The following is a 19,822-nucleotide window of genomic DNA, read 5'->3' on the forward strand; positions in this document are numbered from 1 at the left end:
TATTTCCTTTTTCACCATAGCCCTCTATGGGCTTCCAAATATCACTTTGCCAAATCCACAAGCACTGTCTTAGCGAAAGGCTTCTTGAGGGGAAAGCTGTAACTCTGTGAGATGATTTCACAGAACACAAAGAAGTTTCTCAGAAAGCTTCTTTCTCTGTTATCGGAGGATATTTCCTTTGGCCCTATAGTCTTCAAAGGGATCCGAAATATCTGTTCTCAGATTCCACAGAAATAAGGCTAGCAAAGAGATCCACGAAATACAGATGTAACTCTGTGAGATGAATTCACAGAACACTAAGCAGTTTCTCAGAAAGCTTCTTTCCAGATTTCATCTGAGGATATTTCCTATTTCACCATAGCCCTCTATGGGTTTCCAAATATCACTTTGCCAATTCCACAGGAACTGTCTTAGCGAAAGGCTTCTTGAGGGGAAAGCTATAACTCTGTGAGATGATTTCACAGAACACAAAGAAGTTTCTCAGAAAGCTTCTTTCTCTTTGTTATCGGAGGATATTTCCTTTGGCTCTATAGTCTTCAAAGGGATCCGAAATATCTGTTCTCAGATTCCACAGAAATAAGGCTAGCAAAGAGATCTACGAAACACAGATGTAACTCTGTGAGATGAATTCACAGAACACTAAGCAGTTTCTCAGAAAGCTTCTTTCCAGATTTCATCTGAGGATATTTCCTTTTTCACCATAGCCCTCTATGGGCTTCCAAATATCACTTTGCCAATTCCACAAGAACTGTCTTAGCGAAAGGCTTCTTGAGGGGAAAGCTGTAACTCTGTGAGATGATTTCACAGAACACAAAGAAGTTTCTCAGAAAGCTTCTTTCTCTTTGTTATCGGAGGATATTTCCTTTGGCCCTATAGTCTTCAAAGGGATCCGAAATATCTGTTCTCAGATTCCACAGAAATAAGGCTAGCAAAGAGATCTACGAAACACAGATGTAACTCTGTGAGATGAATTCACAGAACACTAAGCAGTTTCTCAGAAAGCTTCTTTCCAGATTTCATCTGAGGATATTTCCTTTTTCACCATAGCCCTCTATGGGCTTCCAAATATCACTTTGCCAATTCCACAAGAACTGTCTTAGCGAAAGGCTTCTTGAGGGGAAAGCTGTAACTCTGTAAGACGATTTCACAGAACACAAAGAAGTTTCTCAGAAAGCTTCTTTCTCTTTGTTATCGGAGGATATTTCCTTTGGCCCTATAGTCTTCAAAGGGATCCGAAATATCTGTTCTCAGATTCCACAGAAATAAGGCTAGCAAAGAGATCTACGAAACACAGATGTAACTCTGTGAGATGAATTCACAGAACACTAAGCAGTTTCTCAGAAAGCTTCTTTCCAGATTTCATCTGAGGATATTTCCTTTTTCACCATAGCCCTCTATGGGCTTCCAAATATCACTTTGCCAATTACACAAGAACTGTCTTAGCGAAAGGCTTCTTCAGGGGAAAGCTGTAACTCTGTAAGACGATTTCACAGAACACAAAGAAGTTTCTCAGAAAGCTTCTTTCTCTTTGTTATCGGAGGATTTTCCTTTGGCCCTATAGTCTTCAAAGGGATCCGAAATATCTGTTCTCAGATTCCACAGAAATAAGGCTAGCAAAGAGATCTAAGAAACACAGATGTAACTCTGTGAGATGAATTCACAGAACACTAAGCAGTTTCTCAGAAAGCTTCTTTCCAGATTTCATCTGAGGATATTTCCTATTTCACCATAGCCCTCTATGGGCTTCCAAATATCACTTTGCCAATTCCACAAGAACTGTCTTAGCGAAAGGCTTCTTGAGGGGAAAGCTGTAACTCTGTGAGATGATTTCACAGAACACAAAGAAGTTTCTCAGAAAGCTTCTTTCTCTTTGTTATCGGAGGATATTTCCTTTGACCCTATAGTCTTCAAAGGGATCCGAAATATCTGTTCTCATATTTCACAGAAATAAGGCTAGCAAAGAGATCTACGAAACACAGATGTAACTCTGTGAGATGTATTCACAGAACACTAAGCAGTTTCTCAGAAAGCTTCTTTCCAGATTTCATCTGAGGATATTTCCTATTTCACCATAGCCCTCTATGGGCTTCCAAATATCACTTTGCCAATTTCACAAGAACTGTCTTAGCGAAAGGCTTCTTGAGGGGAAAGCTATAACTCTGTGAGATGATTTCACAGAACACGAAGAAGTTTCTCAGAAAGCTTCTTTCTCTTTGTTAGTGCAGGATATTTCCTTTGGCCCTATAGTCTTCAAAGGGATCCGAAATAACTGTTCTCAGATTCCACAGAAATAAGGCTAGCAAAGAGATCTACGAAACACAGATGTAACTCTGTGAGATGAATTCACAGAACACTAAGCAGTTTCTCAGAAAGCTTCTTTCCAGATTTCATCTGAGGATATTTCCTTTTTCACCATAGCCCTCTATGGGCTTCCAAATATCACTTTGCCAATTCCACAAGAACTGTCTTAGCGAAGGCTTCTTTAGGGGAAAGCTGTAACTCTGTGAGATGATTTCACAGAACACAAAGAAGTTTCTCAGAAAGCTTCTTTCTCTTTGTTATCGGAGGATATTTCCTTTGGCCCTATAGCCTTCAAAGGGATCCGAAATATCTGTTCTCAGATTCCACAGAAATAAGGCTAGCAAAGAGATCTACGAAACACAGATGTAACTCTGTGAGATGAATTCACAGAACACTAAGCAGTTTCTCAGAAAGCTTCTTTCCAGATTTCATCTGAGGATATTTCCTTTTTCACCATAGCCCTCTATGGGCTTCCAAATATCACTTTGCCAATTCCACAAGCACTGTCTTAGCGAAAGGCTTCTTGAGGGGAAAGCTGTAACTCTGTGAGATGATTTCACAGAACACAAAGAAGTTTCTCAGAAAGCTTCTTTCTCTGTTAGCGGAGGATACTTCCTTTGGCCCTATAGTCTTCAAAGGGATCCGAAATATCTGTTCTCAGATTCCACAGAAATAAGGCTAGCAAAGAGATCCACGAAATACAGATGTAACTCTGTGAGATGAATTCACAGAACACTAAGCAGTTTCTCAGAAAGCTTCTTTCCAGATTTCATCTGAGGATATTTCCTATTTCACCATAGCCCTCTATGGGTTTCCAAATATCACTTTGCCAATTCCACAAGAACTGTCTTAGCGAAAGGCTTCTTGAGGGGAAAGCTATAACTCTGTGAGATGATTTCACAGAACACAAAGAAGTTTCTCAGAAAGCTTCTTTCTCTTTGTTATCGGAGGATATTTCCTTTGGCCCTATAGTCTTCAAAGGGATCCGAAATATCTGTTCTCAGATTCCACAGAAATAAGGCTAGCAAAGAGATCTATGAAACACAGATGTAACTCTGTGAGATGAATTCACAGAACACTAAGCAGTTTCTCAGAAAGCTTCTTTCCAGATTTCATCTGAGGATATTTCCTTTTTCACCATAGCCCTCTATGGGCTTCCAAATATCACTTTGCCAATTCCACAAGAACTGTCTTAGCGAAAGGCTTCTTGAGGGGAAAGCTGTAACTCTGTGAGATGATTTCACAGAACACAAATAAGTTTCTCAGAAAGCTTCTTTCTCTTTGTTATCGGAGGATATTTCCTTTGGCCCTATAGTCTTCAAAGGGATCCGAAATATCTGTTCTCAGATTCCACAGAAATAAGGCTAGCAAAGAGATCTACGAAACACAGATGTAACTCTGTGAGATGAATTCACAGAACACTAAGCAGTTTCTCAGAAAGCTTCTTTCCAGATTTCATCTGAGGATATTTCCTTTTTCACCATAGCCCTCTATGGGCTTCCAAATATCACTTTGCCAATTCCACAAGAACTGTCTTAGCGAAAGGCTTCTTGAGGGGAAAGCTGTAACTCTGTGAGATGATTTCACAGAACACAAAGAAGTTTCTCAGAAAGCTTCTTTCTCTTTGTTATCGGAGGATATTTCCTTTGGCCCTATAGTCTTCAAAGGGATCCGAAATATCTGTTCTCAGATTCCACAGAAAAAAGGCTAGCAAAGAGATCTACGAAACACAGATGTAACTCTGTGAGATGAATTCACAGAACACTAAGCAGTTTCACAGAAAGCTTCTTTCCAGATTTCATCTGAGGATATTTCCTTTTTCACCATAGCCCTCTATGGGCTTCCAAATATCACTTTGCCAATTCCACAAGAACTGTCTTAGCGAAAGGCTTCTTGAGGGGAAAGCTGTAACTCTGTAAGACGATTTCACAGAACACAAAGAAGTTTCTCAGAAAGCTTCTTTCTCTTTGTTATCGGAGGATATTTCCTTTGGCCCTATAGTCTTCAAAGGGATCCGAAATATCTGTTCTCAGATTCCACAGAAAAAAGGCTAGCAAAGAGATCTACGAAACACAGATGTAACTCTGTGAGATGAATTCACAGAACACTAAGCAGTTTCTCAGAAAGCTTCTTTCCAGATTTCATCTGAGGATAGTTCCTTTTTCACCATAGCCCTCTATGGGCTTCCAAATATCACTTTGCCAATTCCATAAGAACTGTCTTAGCGAAAGGCTTCTTGAGGGGAAAGCTGTAACTCTGTGAGATGATTTCACAGAACACAAAGAAGTTTCTCAGAAATCTTCTTTCTCTTTGTTAGCGGAGGATATTTCCTTTGGCCCTATAGTCTTCAAAGGGATCCGAAATATCTGTTCTCAGATTCCACAGAAATAAGGCTAGCAAAGAGATCCACGAAATACAGATGTAACTCTGTGAGATGAATTCACAGAACACTAAGCAGTTTCTCAGAAAGCTTCTTTCCAGATTTCATCTGAGGATATTTCCTATTTCACCATAGCCCTCTATGGGCTTCCAAATATCACTTTGCCAATTCCACAAGAACTATCTTACCGAAAGGCTTCTTGTGGGGAAAGCTATAACTCTGTGAAATGATTTCACAGAACACAAAGAAGTTTCTCAGAAAGCTTCTTTCTCTTTGTTAACGGAGGATATTTCCTTTGGCCCTATAGTCTTCAAAGGGATCCGAAATATCTGTTCTCAGATTCCACAGAAATAAGGCTAGCAAAGAGATCTACGAAACACAGATGTAACTCTGTGAGATGAATTCACAGAACACTAAGCAGTTTCTCAGAAAGCTTCTTTCCAGATTTCATCTGAGGATATTTCCTTTTTCACCATAGCCCTCTATGGGCTTCCAAATATCACTTTGCCAATTCCACAAGAACTGTCTTAGCGAAAGGCTTCTTGAAGGGAAAGCTGTAACTCTGTGAGATGATTTCACAGAACACAAAGGAGTTTCTCAGAAAGCTTCTTTCTCTTTGTTATCGGAGGATATTTCCTTTGGCCCTATAGTCTTCAAAGGGATCCAAAATATCTGTTCTCAGATTCCACAGAAATAAGGCTAGCAAAGAGATCTACGAAACACAGATATAACTCTGTGAGATGAATTCACAGAATACTAAGCAGTTTCTCAGAAAGCTTCTTTCCAGATTTCATCTGAGGATATTTCCTTTTTCACCATAGCCCTCTGTGGGCTTCCAAATATCACTTTGCCAATTTCACCAGAACTGTCCTAGCGAAAGGCTTCTTGAGGGCAAAGCTATAACTCTGTGAGATGATTTCACAGAACACAAATAAGTTTCTCAGAAAGCTTCTTTCTCTTTGTTATCGGAGGATATTTCCTTTGGCCCTATAGTCTTCAAAGGGATCCGAAATATCTGTTCTCAGATTCCACAGAAATAAGGCTAGCAAAGAGATCTACGAAACACAGATGTAACTCTGTGAGGTGTATTCACAGAACACTAAGCAGTTTCCCAGAAAGCTTGTTTCCAGATTTCATCTGAGGATATTTCCTTTTTCACCATAGTCTTCTATGGGCTTCCAAATATCACTTTGCCAATTCCACAAGAACTGTCTTAGCGAAAGGCTTCTTGAGGGGAAAGCTGTAACTCTGTAAGACGATTTCACAGAACACAAAGAAGTTTCTCAGAAAGCGTCTTTCTCTTTGTTAGCGCAGGATATTTCCTTTGGCCCTATAGTCTTCAAAGGGATCCGAAATATCTGTTCTCAGATTCCACAGAAATAAGGCTAGCAAAGAGATCTACGAAACACAGATGTAACTCTGTGAGATGAATTCACAGAACACTAAGCAGTTTCTCAGAAAGCTTCTTTCCAGATTTCATCTGAGGATATTTCCTTTTTCACCATAGCCCTCTATGGGCTTCCAAATATCACTTTGCCAATTCCACAAGAACTGTCTTAGCGAAAGGCTTCTTGAGGGGAAAGCTGTAACTCTGTAAGACGATTTCACAGAACACAAAGAAGTTTCTCAGAAAGCTTCTTTCTCTTTGTTATCGGAGGATATTTCCTTTGGCCCTATAGTCTTCAAAGGGATCCGAAATATCTGTTCTCAGATTCCACAGAAATAAGGCTAGCAAAGAGATCTACGAAACACAGATGTAACTCTGTGAGATGAATTCACAGAACACTAAGCAGTTTCTCAGAAAGCTTCTTTCCAGATTTCATCTGAGGATATTTCCTTTTTCACCATAGCCCTCTATGGGCTTCCGAATATCACTTTGCCAATTACACAAGAACTGTCTTAGCGAAAGGCTTCTTGAGGGGAAAGCTGTAACTCTGTGAGATGATTTCACAAAACACAAAGAAGTTTCTCAGAAAGCTTCTTTCTCTTTGTTATCGGAGGATATTTCCTTTGGCCCTATAGTCTTCAAAGGGATCCGAAATATCTGTTCTCAGATTCCACAGAAATAAGGCTAGCAAAGAGATCTACGAAACACAGATGTAACTCTGTGAGATGTATTCACAGAACACTAAGCAGTTTCTCAGAAAGCTTCTTTCCAGATTTCATCTGAGGATATTTCCTATTTCACCATAGCCCTCTATGGGCTTCCAAATATCACTTTGCCAATTCCACAAGAACTGTCTTAGCGAAAGGCTTCTTGAGGGGAAAGCTATAACTCTGTGATACGATTTCACAGAACACAAAGAAATTTCTCAGAAAGCTTCTTTCTCTTTGTTATCGGAGGATATTTCCTTTGGCCCTATAGTCTTCAAAGGGATCCGAAATAACTGTTCTCAGATTCCACAGAAATAAGGCTAGCAAAGAGATCTACGAAACACAGATGTAACTCTGTGAGATGAATTCACAGAACACTAAGCAGTTTCTCAGAAAGCTTCTTTCCAGATTTCATCTGAGGATATTTCCTTTTTCACCATAGCCCTCTATGGGCTTCCAAATATCACTTTGCCAATTCCACAAGAACTGTCTTAGCGAAAGGCTTCTTGAGGGGAAAGCTGTAACTCTGTGAGATGATTTCACAGAACACAAAGAAGTTTCTCAGAAAGCTTTTTTCTCTTTGTTATCGGAGGATATTTCCTTTGGCCCTATAGTCTTCAAAGGGATCCGAAATATCTGTTCTCAGATTCCACAGAAATAAGGCTAGCAAAGAGATCCACGAAACACAGATGTAACTCTGTGAGATGAATTCACAGAACACTAAGCAGTTTCTCAGAAAGCTTCTTTCCAGATTTCATCTGAGGATATTTCCTATTTCAGCCTAGCCCTCTATGGGCTTCCAAATATCACTTTGCCAATTCCACAAGAACTGTCTTAGCGAAAGGCTTCTTGAGGGGAAAGCTGTAACTCTGTAAGACGATTTCACAGAACACAAAGAAGTTTCTCAGAAAGCTTCTTTCTCTTTGTTATCGGAGGATATTTCCTTTGGCCCTATAGTCTTCAAAGGGATCCGAAATATCTGTTCTCAGATTCCACAGAAATAAGGCTAGCAAAGAGATCTACGAAACACAGATGTAACTCTGTGAGATGAATTCACAGAACACTAAGCAGTTTCTCAGAAAGCTTCTTTCCAGATTTCATCTGAGGATATTTCCTTTTTCACCATAGCCCTCTATGGGCTTCCGAATATCACTTTGCCAATTACACAAGAACTGTCTTAGCGAAAGGCTTCTTGAGGGGAAAGCTGTAACTCTGTGAGATGATTTCACAAAACACAAAGAAGTTTCTCAGAAAGCTTCTTTCTCTTTGTTATCGGAGGATATTTCCTTTGGCCCTATAGTCTTCAAAGGGATCCGAAATATCTGTTCTCAGATTCCACAGAAATAAGGCTAGCAAAGAGATCTACGAAACACAGATGTAACTCTGTGAGATGTATTCACAGAACACTAAGCAGTTTCTCAGAAAGCTTCTTTCCAGATTTCATCTGAGGATATTTCCTATTTCACCATAGCCCTCTATGGGCTTCCAAATATCACTTTGCCAATTCCACAAGAACTGTCTTAGCGAAAGGCTTCTTGAGGGGAAAGCTATAACTCTGTGATACGATTTCACAGAACACAAAGAAATTTCTCAGAAAGCTTCTTTCTCTTTGTTATCGGAGGATATTTCCTTTGGCCCTATAGTCTTCAAAGGGATCCGAAATAACTGTTCTCAGATTCCACAGAAATAAGGCTAGCAAAGAGATCTACGAAACACAGATGTAACTCTGTGAGATGAATTCACAGAACACTAAGCAGTTTCTCAGAAAGCTTCTTTCCAGATTTCATCTGAGGATATTTCCTTTTTCACCATAGCCCTCTATGGGCTTCCAAATATCACTTTGCCAATTCCACAAGAACTGTCTTAGCGAAAGGCTTCTTGAGGGGAAAGCTGTAACTCTGTGAGATGATTTCACAGAACACAAAGAAGTTTCTCAGAAAGCTTTTTTCTCTTTGTTATCGGAGGATATTTCCTTTGGCCCTATAGTCTTCAAAGGGATCCGAAATATCTGTTCTCAGATTCCACAGAAATAAGGCTAGCAAAGAGATCCACGAAACACAGATGTAACTCTGTGAGATGAATTCACAGAACACTAAGCAGTTTCTCAGAAAGCTTCTTTCCAGATTTCATCTGAGGATATTTCCTATTTCAGCCTAGCCCTCTATGGGCTTCCAAATATCACTTTGCCAATTCCACAAGAACTGTCTTAGCGAAAGGCTTCTTGAGGGGAAAGCTGTAACTCTGTGAGATGATTTCACAGAACACAAAGAAGTTTCTCAGAAAGCTTCTTTCTCTTTGTTATCGGAGGATATTTCCTTTGGCCCTATAGTCTTCAAAGGGATCCGAAATATCTGTACTCAGATTCCACAGAAATAAGGCTAGCAAAGAGATCTACGAAACACAGATGTAACTCTGTGAGATGAATTCACAGAACACTAAGCAGTTTCTCAGAAAGCTTCTTTCCAGATTTCATCTGAGGATATTTCCTTTTTTACCATAGCCCTCTATGGGCTTCCAAATATCACTTTGCCAATTCCACAAGAACTGTCTTAGCGAAAGGCTTCTTCAGGGGAAAGCTGTAACTCTGTAAGACGATTTCACAGAACACAAAGAAGTTTCTCAGAAAGCTTCTTTCTCTTTGTTATCGGAGGATATTTCCTTTGGCCCTATAGTCTTCAAAGGGATCCGAAATATCTGTTCTCAGATTCCACAAAAATAAGGCTAGCAACGAGATCTACGAAACACAGATGTAACTCTGTGAGATGAATTCACAGAACACTAAGCAGTTTCTCAGAAAGCTTCTTTCCAGATTTCATCTGAGGATATTTCCTATTTCACCATAGCCCTCTATGGGCTTCCAAATATCACTTTGCCAATTCCACAAGAACTGTCTTAGCGAAAGGCTTCTTGAGGGGAAAGCTGTAACTCTGTGAGATGATTTCACAGAACACAAAGAAGTTTCTCAGAAAGCTTCTTTCTCTTTGTTATCGGAGGATATTTCCTTTGACCCTATAGTCTTCAAAGGGATCCGAAATATCTGTTCTCAGATTCCACAGAAATAAGGCTAGCAAAGAGATCTACGAAACACAGATGTAACTCTGTGAGATGTATTCACAGAACACTAAGCAGTTTCTCAGAAAGCTTCTTTCCAGATTTCATCTGAGGATATTTCCTATTTCGCCATAGCCCTCTATGGGCTTCCAAATATCACTTTGCCAATTACACAAGAACTGTCTTAGCGAAAGGCTTCTTGAGGGGAAAGCTATAACTCTGTGAGATGATTTCACAGAACACGAAGAAGTTTCTCAGAAAGCTTCTTTCTCTTTGTTAGCGCAGGATATTTCCTTTGGCCCTATAGTCTTCAAAGGGATCCGAAATAACTGTTCTCAGATTCCACAGAAATAAGGCTAGAAAAGAGATCTACGAAACACAGATGTAACTCTGTGAGATGAATTCACAGAACACTAAGTGGTTTCTCAGAAAGCTTCTTTCCAGATTTCATCTGAGGATATTTCCTTTTTCACCATAGCCCTCTATGGGCTTCAAAATATCACTTTGCCAATTCCACAAGAACTGTCTTAGCGAAGGATTCTTTAGGGGAAAGCTGTAACTCTGTGAGATGATTTCACAGAACACAAAGAAGTTTCTCAGAAAGCTTCTTTCTCTTTGTTATCGGAGGATATTTCCTTTGGCCCTATAGTCTTCAAAGGGATCCGAAATATCTGTTCTCAGATTCCACAGAAATAAGGCTAGCAAAGAGATCTACGAAACACAGATGTAACTCTGTGAGATGAATTCACAGAACACTAAGCAGTTTCTCAGAAAGCTTCTTTCCAGATTTCATCTGAGGATATTTCCTTTTTCACCATAGCCCTCTATGGGCTTCCAAATATCACTTTGCCAATTCCACAAGAACTGTCTTAGCGAAAGGCTTCTTCAGGGGAAAGCTGTAACTCTGTAAGACGATTTCACAGAACACAAAGAAGTTTCTCAGAAAGCTTCTTTCTCTTTGTTATCGGAGGATATTTCCTTTGGCCCTATAGTCTTCAAAGGGATCCGAAATATCTGTTCTCAGATTCCACAGAAATAAGGCTAGCAAAGAGATCTAAGAAACACAGATGTAACTCTGTGAGATGAATTCACAGAACACTAAGCAGTTTCTCAGAAAGCTTCTTTCCAGATTTCATCTGAGGATATTTCCTATTTCACCATAGCCCTCTATGGGCTTCCAAATATCACTTTGCCAATTCCACAAGAACTGTCTTAGCGAAAGGCTTCTTGAGGGGAAAGCTGTAACTCTGTGAGATGATTTCACAGAACACAAAGAAGTTTCTCAGAAAGCTTCTTTCTCTTTGTTATCGGAGGATATTTCCTTTGACCCTATAGTCTTCAAAGGGATCCGAAATATCTGTTCTCAGATTCCACAGAAATAAGGCTAGCAAAGAGATCTACGAAACACAGATGTAACTCTGTGAGATGTATTCACAGAACACTAAGCAGTTTCTCAGAAAGCTTCTTTCCAGATTTCATCTGAGGATATTTCCTATTTCACCATAGCCCTCTATGGGCTTCCAAATATCACTTTGCCAATTCCACAAGAACTGTCTTAGCGAAAGGCTTCTTGAGGGGAAAGCTGTAACTCTGTAAGACGATTTCACAGAACACAAAGAAGTTTCTCAGAAAGCTTCTTTCTCTTTGTTATCGGAGGATATTTCCTTTGGCCCTATAGTCTTCAAAGGGATCCGAAATATCTGTTCTCAGATTCCACAGAAAAAAGGCTAGCAAAGAGATCTACGAAACACAGATGTAACTCTGTGAGATGAATTCACAGAACACTAAGCAGTTTCTCAGAAAGCTTCTTTCCAGATTTCATCTGAGGATAGTTCCTTTTTCACCATAGCCCTCTATGGGCTTCCAAATATCACTTTGCCAATTCCACAAGAACTGTCTTAGCGAAAGGCTTCTTGAGGGGAAAGCTGTAACTCTGTGAGATGATTTCACAGAACACAAAGAAGTTTCTCAGAAATCTTCTTTCTCTTTGTTAGCGGAGGATATTTCCTTTGGCCCTATAGTCTTCAAAGGGATCCCAAATATCTGTTCTCAGATTCCACAGAAATAAGGCTAGCAAAGAGATCCACGAAATACAGATGTAACTCTGTGAGATGAATTCACAGAACACTAAGCAGTTTCTCAGAAAGCTTCTTTCCAGATTTCATCTGAGGATATTTCCTATTTCACCATAGCCCTCTATGGGCTTCCAAATATCACTTTGCCAATTCCACAAGAACTATCTTACCGAAAGGCTTCTTGAGGGGAAAGCTATAACTCTGTGAAATGATTTCACAGAACACAAAGAAGTTTCTCAGAAAGCTTCTTTCTCTTTGTTAACGGAGGATATTTCCTTTGGCCCTATAGTCTTCAAAGGGATCCGAAATATCTGTTCTCAGATTCCACAGAAATAAGGCTAGCAAAGAGATCTACGAAACACAGATGTAACTCTGTGAGATGAATTCACAGAACACTAAGCAGTTTCTCAGAAAGCTTCTTTCCAGATTTCATCTGAGGATATTTCCTTTTTCACCATAGCCCTCTATGGGCTTCCAAATATCACTTTGCCAATTCCACAAGAACTGTCTTAGCGAAAGGCTTCTTGAAGGGAAAGCTGTAACTCTGTGAGATGATTTCACAGAACACAAAGGAGTTTCTCAGAAAGCTTCTTTCTCTTTGTTATCGGAGGATATTTCCTTTGGCCCTATAGTCTTCAAAGGGATCCAAAATATCTGTTCTCAGATTCCACAGAAATAAGGCTAGCAAAGAGAGCTACGAAACACAGATATAACTCTGTGAGATGAATTCACAGAACACTAAGCAGTTTCTCAGAAAGCTTGTTTCCAGATTTCATCTGAGGATATTTCCTTTTTCACCATAGCCCTCTGTGGGCTTCCAAATATCACTTTGCCAATTTCACCAGAACTGTCCTAGCGAAAGGCTTCTTGAGGGCAAAGCTATAACTCTGTGAGATGATTTCACAGAACACAAATAAGTTTCTCAGAAAGCTTCTTTCTCTTTGTTATCGGAGGATATTTCCTTTGGCCCTATAGTCTTCAAAGGGATCCGAAATATCTGTTCTCAGATTCCACAGAAATAAGGCTAGCAAAGAGATCTACGAAACACAGATGTAACTCTGTGAGGTGTATTCACAGAACACTAAGCAGTTTCCCAGAAAGCTTGTTTCCAGATTTCATCTGAGGATATTTCCTTTTTCACCATAGTCTTCTATGGGCTTCCAAATATCACTTTGCCAATTCCACAAGAACTGTCTTAGCGAAAGGCTTCTTGAGGGGAAAGCTGTAACTCTGTGAGATGATTTCACAGAACACAAAGAAGTTTCTCAGAAAGCGTCTTTCTCTTTGTTAGCGCAGGATATTTCCTTTGGCCCTATAGTCTTCAAAGGGATCCGAAATATCTGTTCTCAGATTCCACAGAAATAAGGCTAGCAAAGAGATCTACGAAACACAGATGTAACTCTGTGAGATGAATTCACAGAACACTAAGCAGTTTCTCAGAAAGCTTCTTTCCAGATTTCATCTGAGGATATTTCCTTTTTCACCATAGCCCTCTATGGGCTTCCAAATATCACTTTGCCAATTCCACAAGAACTGTCTTAGCGAAAGGCTTCTTGAGGGGAAAGCTGTAACTCTGTGAGATGATTTCACAGAACACGAAGAAGTTTCTCAGAAAGCTTCTTTCTCTTTGTTAGCGCAGGATATTTCCTTTGGCCCTATAGTCTTCAAAGGGATCCGAAATAACAGTTCTCAGATTCCACAGAAATAAGGCTAGCAAAGAGATCTACGAAACACAGATGTAACTCTGTGAGATGAATTCACAGAACACTAAGCAGTTTCTCAGAAAGCTTCTTTCCAGATTTCATCTGAGGATATTTCCTTTTTCACCATAGCCCTCTATGGGCTTCCAAATATCACTTTGCCAATTCCACAAGAACTGTCTTAGCGAAGGATTCTTTAGGGGAAAGCTGTAACTCTGTGAGATGATTTCACAGAACACAAAGAAGTTTCTCAGAAAGCTTCTTTCTCTTTGTTATCGGAGGATATTTCCTTTGGCCCTATAGTCTTCAAATGGATCCGAAATATCTGTTCTCAGATTCCACAGAAATAAGGCTAGCAAAGAGATCTACGAAACACAGATGTAACTCTGTGAGATGAATTCACAGAACACTAAGCAGTTTCTCAGAAAGCTTCTTTCCAGATTTCATCTGAGGATATTTCCTTTTTCACCATAGCCCTCTATGGGCTTCCAAATATCACTTTGCCAATTCCACAAGAACTGTCTTAGCGAAAGGCTTCTTGAGGGGAAAGCTGTAACTCTGTGAGATGATTTCACAGATCACAAAGAAGTTTCTCAGAAAGCTTCTTTCTCTTTGTTATCGGAGGATATTTCCTTTGGCTCTATAGTCTTCAAAGGGATCCGAAATATCTGTTTTCAGATTCCACAGAAATAAGGCTAGCAAAGAGATCTACGAAACACAGATGTAACTCTGTGAGATGAATTCATGAACACTAAGCAGTTTCTCAGAAAGCTTCTTTCCAGATTTCATCTGAGGATATTTCCTTTTTCACCATAGCCCTCTATGGGCTTCCAAATATCACTTTGCCAATTCCACAAGAACTGTCTTAGCGAAAGGCTTCTTGAGGGGAAAGCTGTAACTCTTTGAGATGATTTCACAGAACACAAAGAAGTTTCTCAGAAAGCTTCTTTCTCTTTGTTATCGGAGGATATTTCCTTTGGCCCTATAGTCTTCAAAGGGATCCGAAATATCTGTTCTCAGATTCCACAGAAATAAGGCTAGCAAAGAGATCTACGAAACACAGATGTAACTCTGTGAGATGAATTCACAGAACACTAAGCAGTTTCTCAGAAAGCTTCTTTCCAGATTTCATCTGAGGATATTTCCTTTTTCACCATAGCCCTCTATGGGCTTCCAAATATCACTTTGCCAATTCCACAAGAACTGTCTTAGCGAAAGGCTTCTTGAGGGGAAAGCTGTAACTCTGTAAGACGATTTCACAGAACACAAAGAAGTTTCTCAGAAAGCTTCTTTCTCTTTGTTATCGGAGGATATTTCCTTTGGCCCTATAGTCTTCAAAGGGATCCGAAATATCTGTTCTCAGATTCCACAGAAATAAGGCTAGCAAAGAGATCTACGAAACACAGATGTAACTCTGTGAGATGAATTCACAGAACACTAAGCAGTTTCTCAGAAAGCTTCTTTCCAGATTTCATCTGAGGATATTTCCTATTTCACCATAGCCCTCTATGGGCTTCCAAATATCACTTTGCCAATTCCACAAGAACTGTCTTAGCGAAAGGCTTCTTGAGGGGAAAGCTGTAACTCTGTGAGATGATTTCACAGAACACAAAGAAGTTTCTCAGAAAGCTTCTTTCTCTTTGTTATCGGAGGATATTTCCTTTGACCCTATAGTCTTCAAAGGGATCCGAAATATCTGTTCTCAGATTCCACAGAAATAAGGCTAGCAAAGAGATCTACGAAACACAGATGTAACTCTGTGAGATGTATTCACAGAACACTAAGCAGTTTCTCAGAAAGCTTCTTTCCAGATTTCATCTGAGGATATTTCCTATTTCACCATAGCCCTCTATGGGCTTCCAAATATCACTTTGCCAATTCCACAAGAACTGTCTTAGCGAAAGGCTTCTTGAGGGGAAAGCTATAACTCTGTGAGATGATTTCACAGAACACGAAGAAGTTTCTCAGAAAGCTTCTTTCTCTTTGTTACCGCAGGATATTTCCTTTGGCCCTATAGTCTTCAAAGGGATCCGAAATATCTGTTCTCAGATTCCACAGAAATAAGGCTAGAAAAGAGATCTACGAAACACAGATGTAACTCTGTGAGATGAATTCACAGAACACTAAGCAGTTTCTCAGAAAGCTTCTTTCCAGATTTCATCTGAGGATATTTCCTTTTTTACCATAGCCCTCTATGGGCTTCCAAATATCACTTTGCCAATTCCACAAGAACTGTCTTAGCGAAGGATTCTTTAGGGGAAAGCTGTAACTCTGTGAGATGATTTCACAGAACACAAAGAAGTTTCTCAGAAAGCTTCTTTCTCTTTGTTATCGGAGGATATTTCCTTTGGCCCTATAGTCTTCAAAGGGATCCGAAATATCTGTTCTCAGATTCCACAGAAATAAGGCTAGCAAAGAGATCTACGAAACACAGATGTAACTCTGTGAGATGAATTCACAGAACACTAAGCAGTTTCTCAGAAAGCTTCTTTCCAGATTTCATCTGAGGATATTTCCTTTTTCACCATAGCCCTCTATGGGCTTCCAAATATCACTTTGCCAATTCCACAAGAACTGTCTTAGCGAAAGGCTTCTTCAGGGGAAAGCTGTAACTCTGTAAGACGATTTCACAGAACACAAAGAAGTTTCTCAGAAAGCTTCTTTCTCTTTGTTATCGGAGGATATTTCCTTTGGCCCTATAGTCTTCAAAGGGATCCGAAATATCTGTTCTCAGATTCCACAGAAATAAGGCTAGCAAAGAGATCTACGAAACACAGATGTAACTCTGTGAGATGAATTCACAGAACACTAAGCAGTTTCTCAGAAAGCTTCTTTCCAGATTTCATCTGAGGATATTTCCTATTTCACCATAGCCCTCTATGGGCTTCCAAATATCACTTTGCCAATTCCACAAGAACTGTCTTAGCGAAAGGCTTCTTGAGGGGAAAGCTGTAACTCTGTGAGATGATTTCACAGAACACAAAGAAGTTTCTCAGAAAGCTTCTTTCTCTTTGTTATCGGAGGATATTTCCTTTGACCCTATAGTCTTCAAAGGGATCCGAAATATCTGTTCTCAGATTCCACAGAAATAAGGCTAGCAAAGAGATCTACGAAACACAGATGTAACTCTGTGAGATGAATTCACAGAACACTAAGCAGTTTCTCAGAAAGCTTCTTTCCAGATTTCATCTGAGGATATTTCCTATTTCACCATAGCTCTCTATGGGCTTCCATATATCACTTTGCCAATTCCACAAGAACTGTCTTAGCGAAAGGCTTCTTGAGGGGAAAGCTGTAACTCTGTAAGACGATTTCACAGAACACAAAGAAGTTTCCCAGAAAGCTTCTTTCTCTTTGTTATCGGAGGATATTTCCTTTGGCCCTATAGTCTTCAAAGGGATCCGAAATATCTGTTCTCAGATTCCACAGAAAAAAGGCTAGCAAAGAGATCTACGAAACACAGATGTAACTCTGTGAGATGAATTCACAGAACACTAAGCAGTTTCTCAGAAAGCTTCTTTCCAGATTTCATCTGAGGATAGTTCCTTTTTCACCATAGCCCTCTATGGGCTTCCAAATATCACTTTGCCAATTCCACAAGAACTGTCTTAGCGAAAGGCTTCTTGAGGGGAAAGCTGTAACTCTGTGAGATGATTTCACAGAACACAAAGAAGTTTCTCAGAAATCTTCTTTCTCTTTGTTAGCGGAGGATATTTCCTTTGGCCCTATAGTCTTCAAAGGGATCCGAAATATCTGTTCTCAGATTCCACAGAAATAAGGCTAGCAAAGAGATCCACGAAATACAGATGTAACTCTGTGAGATGAATTCACAGAACACTAAGCAGTTTCTCAGAAAGCTTCTTTCCAGATTTCATCTGAGGATATTTCCTTTTTCACCATAGCCCTCTATGGGCTTCCAAATATCACTTTGCCAATTTCACAAGAACTGTCTTAGCGAAAGGCTTCTTGAGGGGAAAGCTATAACTCTGTGAGATGATTTCACAGAACACGAAGAATTTTCTCAGAAAGCTTCTTTCTCTTTGTTAGTGCAGGATATTTCCTTTGGCCCTATAGTCTTCAAAGGGATCCGAAATAACTGTTCTCAGATTCCACAGAAATAAGGCTAGCAAAGAGATCTACGAAACACAGATGTAACTCTGTGAGATGAATTCACAGAACACTAAGCAGTTTCTCAGAAAGCTTCTTTCCAGATTTCATCTGAGGATATTTCCTTTTTCACCATAGCCCTCTATGGGCTTCCAAATATCACTTTGCAAATTCCACAAGAACTGTCTTAGCGAAAGGCTTCTTTAGGGGAAAGCTGTAACTCTGTGAGATGATTTCACAGAACACAAAGAAGTTTCTCAGAAAGCTTCTTTCTCTTTGTTATCGGAGGATATTTCCTTTGGCCCTATAGTCTTCAAAGGGATCCGAAATATCAGTTCTCAGATTCCACAGAAAAAAGGCTGGCAAAGAGATCTACGAAACACAGATGTAACTCTGTGAGATGAATTCACAGAACACTAAGCAGTTTCACAGAAAGCTTCTTTCCAGATTTCATCTGAGGATATTTCCTTTTTCATCATAGCCCTCTATGGGCTTCCAAATATCACTTTGCCAATTCCACAGGAACTGTCTTAGCGAAAGGCTTCTTGAGGGGAAAGCTGTAACTCAGTAAGACGATTTCACAGAACACAAAGAAGTTTCTCAGAAAGCTTCTTTCTCTTTGTTATCAGAGGATATTTCCTTTGGCCCTATAGTCTTCAAAGGGATCCGAAATATCTGTTCTCAGATTCCACAGAAATAAGGCTAGCAAAGAGATCAACGAAACACAGATGTAACTCTGTGAGATGAATTCACAGAACACTAAGCAGTTTCTCAGAAAGCTTCTTTCCAGATTTCATCTGAGGATATTTCCTTTTTCACCATAGCCCTCTATGGGCTTCCAAATATCACTTTGCCAATTCCACAAGAACTGTCTTAGCGAAAGGCTTCTTGAGGGGAAAGCTATAACTCTGTGAGATGATTTCACAGAACACAAAGAAGTTTCTCAGAAAGCTTCTTTCTCTTTGTTATCGGAGGATATTTCCTTTGGCCCTATAGTCTTCAAAGGGATCGGAAATATCTGTTCTCAGATTCCACAGAAATAAGGCTAGCAAAGAGATCTACGAAACACAGATGTAACTCTGTGAGATGAATTCACAGAACACTAAGCAGTATCTCAGAAAGCTTCTTTCCAGATTTCATCTGAGGATATTTCCTTTTTCACCATAGCCCTCTAGGGGCTTCCAAATATCACTTTGCCAATTCAACAAGAACTGTCTTAGCGAAAGGCTTCTTGAGGGGAAAGCTATAACTCTGTGAGATGATTTCACAGAACACAAAGAAGTTTCTCAGAAAGCTTCTTTCTCTTTGTTATCGGAGGATATTTCCTTTGGCCCTATAGCCTTCAAAGGGATCCGAAATATCTGTTCTCAGATTCCACAGAAATAAGGCTAGCAAAGAGATCTACGAAACACAGATGTAACTCTGTGAGATGAATTCACAGAACACTAAGCAGTTTCTCAGAAAGCTTCTTTCCAGATTTCATCTGAGGATATTTCCTTTTTCACCATAGCCCTCTATGGGCTTCCAAATATCACTTTGCCAATTCCACAAGCACTGTCTTAGCGAAAGGCTTCTTGAGGGGAAAGCTGTAACTCTGTGAGATGATTTCACAGAACACAAAGAAGTTTCTCAGAAAGCTTCTTTCTCTGTTGGCGGAGGATATTTCCTTTGGCCCTATAGTCTTCAAAGGGATCCGAAATATCTGTTCTCAGATTCCACAGAAATAAGGCTAGCAAAGAGATCCACGAAATACAGATGTAACTCTGTGAGATGAATTCACAGAACACTAAGCAGTTTCTCAGAAAGCTTCTTTCCAGATTTCATCTGAGGATATTTCCTATTTCACCATAGCCCTCTATGGGTTTACAAATATCACTTTGCCAATTCCACAGGAACTGTCTTAGCGAAAGGCTTCTTGAGGGGAAAGCTATAACTCTGTGAGATGATTTCACAGAACACAAAGAAGTTTCTCAGAAAGCTTCTTTCTCTTTGTTATCGGAGGATATTTCCTTTGGCTCTATAGTCTTCAAAGGGATCCGAAATATCTGTTCTCAGATTCCACAGAAATAAGGCTAGCAAAGAGATCTAAGAAACACAGATGTAACTCTGTGAGA

Source organism: Macaca nemestrina, chromosome 10 (assembly GCF_043159975.1).
Source record: "Macaca nemestrina isolate mMacNem1 chromosome 10, mMacNem.hap1, whole genome shotgun sequence".
In the NCBI taxonomy this organism is placed as follows: domain Eukaryota; kingdom Metazoa; phylum Chordata; class Mammalia; order Primates; family Cercopithecidae; genus Macaca; species Macaca nemestrina.